Raw genomic sequence first — 4,902 nt, forward strand, 5'->3', positions numbered from 1 at the left:
TGTACCAGTCTGCAATCCCACCAACAATGGAGGAGTGTTCCTCTTTCTCCACATCCTCGCCAGCATTTGCTGTCACCTGAGTTTTTGATCTTAGCCATTCTCACTGGTGTGAGGTGAAATCTCAGGGTTGTTTTGATTTGCATTTCCCTTATGACTAAAGATGTTGAACATTTCTTTAGGTGTTTCTCAGCCATTCGGCCTTCCTCAGCTGTGAATTCTTTGTTTAGTTCTGAACCCCATTTTTTAATAGGGTTATTTGTCTCCCTGCGGTCTAACTTCTTGAGTTCTTTGTATATTTTGGATATAAGCCCTCTATCTGTTGTAGGATTGGTAAAGATCTTTTCCCAATCTGTTGGTTGCTGTTTTGTCCTAACCACAGTGTCCTTTGCCTTACAGACGCTTTGCAGTTTTATGAGATCCCATTTGTCGATTCTTGATCTTAGAGCATAAGCCATTGGTGTTTTGTTCAGGAAATTTTTTCCAGTGCCCATGTGTTCCAGATGCTGCCCTAGTTTTACTTCTATTAGTTTGAGTGCATCTGGTTTGATGTGGAGGTCCTTGATCCACTTGGACTTAAGCTTTGTACAGGGTGATAAGCATGGATCGATCTGCATTCTTCTACATGCTGACCTCCAGTTGAACCAGCACCATTTGCTGAGAATGCTGTCTTTTTTCCATTGGATGGTTTTGGCCCCTTTATCAAAAATCAAGTGCCCATAGGTGTGTGGGTTCATTTCTGGGTCTTCAATTCTATTCCACTGGTCTATCTGTCTCTGTACCAATACCATGCAGTTTTTATCACCATTGCTCTGTAATACTGCTTGAGTTCAGGGATAGTGATTCCCCCTGAAGTCCTTTTATTGTTGTGGATAGTTTTAGCTATCCTGGGTTTTTTGTTATTCCAGATGAATTTGCAAATTGTTCTGTCTAACTCTTTGAAGAATTGGATTGGTATTTTGATGGGGATTGCATTGGATCTGTAGATGGCTTTTGGTAAAATGGCCATTTTTACTATATTAATCCTGCCAATCCATGAGCATGGGAGATCTTTCCATCTTCTGAGGTCTTCTTCAATTTCTTTCTTCAGAGGCTTGAAGTTCTTATCATACAGATCTTTTACTTGCTTGGTTAAAGTATTTTATATTATTTGGGACTATTATGAGGGGTGTCGTTTCCCTAATTTCTTTCTCAGCCTGATTATTCTTTGAGTAGAGGAAGGTTACTGATTCCATGTGTATGTTTTGGTTGGTTAGTCCCTGGTAGCTCTGGGGGATCTGGTTGGTTGATAATGTTGTTCTTCCTATGGGGTTGTAAACCCTTCAGCTCCTTAAGTCTTTTCTGTAACTCCTCCATTGGGGTCCCTGTGCTCAGTCCTATGGTTAGGGGCAAGCATCCTCATCTGTATCAGTAAGGCTGTGGCAGAGCCTCTCAGAAGACAGCTGTATCAGGCTCCTGACAGCATACACTTCTTGGCATCAGCAATATTGTCTGGGTTTGGTAGCTGTATGGATATGGGATGGATCCCAAGGTGGGGTAAGGCTCTGAATGGCCATTCCTTCCGTCTCTGCTCCAAACTTTGTCTCCATATCTCCTCCTATGAATATTTTTGTTCCTCCTGTTAAGAAGGAGTGACGCATCGGCACTTTGGTCGTCCTATTTCTTGGTTTTCCATGTGATCTGTAAATTGTATCTTGGGTAATCTGAGCTTTTGGGCTAATATTCACTTATCAGTGAGTGAATACTATGTGTAGTTTGTGTGTGTGTGTGTGTGTGTGAGAGAGAGAGGGGGGTTACCTCCTCAGGATGATATTTTCTATTTCCATCCATTTGCCTATGACTTTCATCAAGTCATTGCTAATTGATAGCTGATTAGTACTCCATTGTGTAGATCTACCACATTTTCTGTATCCATTCCTCTGTTGAAGGGCATCTGCATTCTTTCCAGCTTCTGGCTATTATAAATAAGGTTGCTATGAACATAGTGGAGCATGTTTCCTTGTTATATGTTGGAGCATCTCCTCCATGGGGGTTCCTGTGCTCAGTCTGATGGTTAACTGCAAGCATCCTCATCATATCAGTAAGTCTCTGGCTTGAAACCTCTCAGGAACATCCTATCAGGCTCCTTTGCTTAAGCACTTCTTGGCTATCCTTAATAGTGGTGGGTCTGTGCATGGAATGGATCCCCAGGTAGGGCCCAGTCTCTGGGCCTTTCCTTCAGAATCCCTGCTCCACTCTTTGTCCTGCATTTCATTCATGAGTATTTTGTTCCCCCTTCTAAGAAGAGCTGAGGCATCCACATTTTGGTCTTCCTTCTTCTTGAGCTTCATATGTTTGATCTTTTCAGAATGTCCCAGATTTTCTGAATATTTTGTTAAATCTAATCTTTTTGGTTTAACATTTTTATTGACCTATGCATCAATTTCTTCTATCATATCTTCTTCACCTAAGATTCTCTTCTTCTATCTCTTTTAATCTGTTGTTGATGTTTGTGTCTGTGGTACTTGTTCTCCATCTCTAGTGTTCCCTCAGTTTATGTGTTTTTATTTCCATTTTCAGGTATTGAACAGTTTTATTCATTTTCTTCACCTTTTTGATTTTATTCTCCTGCATTTATCTAAGGGACTTATTTATTTCCCTTTAAAGGGCTCTATCATCTTCACAAGTGTCATTTTCTTGTGCTTCAACTGTGTTGTAATACTCAGGGTTTGCTGTAAACTCTGATTGTGCCACACCTCCTAGGCTATTGTTAATTGTGTTCTTATACTGGCCTTTAGTCATCTGAGTTTGGGGATTGTTATTGGTTTAGGTACTGATTTCTGAGCTTATCTTTTTAAGATTGGTATGTTTGAATGTTTTTCCCCCTTGGTTTCTCTTTCCTCACAGTCTTCTGGCCTGAGTGCACTGGAGTTCTGATGGTCAGCAAGTTTTCAGGTTCTACAGGGTGTCTGTTCTGTTTTTGTTTTTGTTTATGTTTTTTTTTGTGGCCTGTGTGACCTCTGGGGCTTTGGGTGCCAACATTACCTCTGGGGTCCCTAGTACCCACATGGCCTGAGGTCCCTGGTGCTACCATGGCTTCTGGGAAGAAATCTGAGTTATGGGCCAGAAAATGGAACCCAGGGGATGGGGTGCAGTTTAGAGCTGTTGGGTGTGCTTTAAGGAGAGTTGACAGGCATAGGGCTTGGAGCAGGGTCTAATCTGGTGTCTCTGGTGTCAGTGTGGCCTCTGGGAAAGCAGGCAGAGTTCTGTTCATTTTCTTTTTAGCTGGATAGCCTATTATAAAAGTAAGATATTGATGTAAGTCATGATTATTTCATTGAATTTAATCTGTACCTTTATATGAAGTGGTATTTGATTTATAAAATTTTGTGTGATAATGTTTAGTTCATATAGGTTTATAATTGTTATATCTCCCAGATGCATTACTTCTTTAATAACTATGAAGAGACTCATATGGCTAATCTTAGTTTGAAATTTATTTTCTCAGATTTGACTATTGGTATACCTGCTTGATTCCTAGTCCAATTTACTTAGAATATATATATATATAATATAATTAATAATATATATATAATTATATATATATATATACACATATATATGAGGACACTGTAGTTGTCTTTAGACACAGCAGAAGAAAGCATCGGAGCCACCATGTGGTTGCTGGAAATTAAATTCAGAACCTCTGGAAGAGCAGTCAGTGCTTTTAACTGCTGAGCCATCTCTTCACCCCTAGAATATACATTTATGTCAATTGTTTAAGGTTATATTTGTCTTTGTCAGTAAAATATGTTTATAGGCAATAAACAAATGACACTCATTTTTCATATAATCTATTAGTCTGTGTCTGGATTGGAAGATTGACATAATTAACATTCAGAGTTATTACTCAAAAGTGTGCAGGGATTCCTGTCATTTGTGTTTGTTTTTATAATGTTGGTTACTTTACTAATCTAGTCTTCATTTGCTTTCCTATTATTTTACGTACAATAACATCCTGAGTATGTTTATCTTTTTTCTTTAGTGTATAGGAGTCTTTTAAATATCCTTTGTATTACAGGCTTGGTGGTCATGAATTCCTTTACTCTGTTTATCAAAGTAAGTATTTACTTCTCCTTCAATTATGAACTATAGATTTATTGGATTTGGTTTAGGAGTTCCTGCCTTTCAAGTTTGAATTATATAATCCCATGCCATCTTGGCGTATAGAGCTTCTGCTAAGAAATATTCTTAGTATGATCTTTGTATGTGGCTTGGTACATCCTTCACAGCTATCAATGTTTTTTATTCTAACTTCTACCATTTAGTGTTTATCTATAACACAGGATGGGAGGTTGTCTTCTCATACTTGTTTGATGTTTTATATGTCTCCTGCAACCAGATGGCCATCTCTTTCAATAATCCATGCACTCAGTAGGTTGAGGCCTCAGACTAATCATTCTATGGGCAACTATGCTTCAAAAAGGGAAGAAGAGACAGAGAGAGATGGGGGGAGGGAGGGAGGATGGAAGGGAGAGAGAGATAGATTGATTGATAGGGAACGAGGGGAAAGGGAGAGAGAACAGGACAATGCTTCACAAGTAAATGTTAAATAAAAGAACTATAACAATGAAGGAAATAGAATAAGGTCAGATTCTCCCTTGGTGCTGTCATGCAGTTTGGTAGACGTGTGGAATCTGTTTTTTTTTTTTTTCTAACTTTGTTTTCTTCTCCTGTTATATATAATGCTATCTTCATTGAGAGCAGATCCTATGTGGTAGTTTCCTTCGTATCTTATTTGTGGTTTTGTGTCTGGCAGTGGTTGTTATTACTCTGGGCAGTCATTCTGTTACTAGGTATTAGATAGGGCTGACTGTTGAAAAGTTTTCCATTGGCACCACTTAGACCCTGGCACCTTTTAGGACT

Source organism: Rattus rattus, chromosome X, assembly GCF_011064425.1.
Source record: "Rattus rattus isolate New Zealand chromosome X, Rrattus_CSIRO_v1, whole genome shotgun sequence".
In the NCBI taxonomy this organism is placed as follows: Eukaryota; Metazoa; Chordata; class Mammalia; order Rodentia; family Muridae; genus Rattus; species Rattus rattus.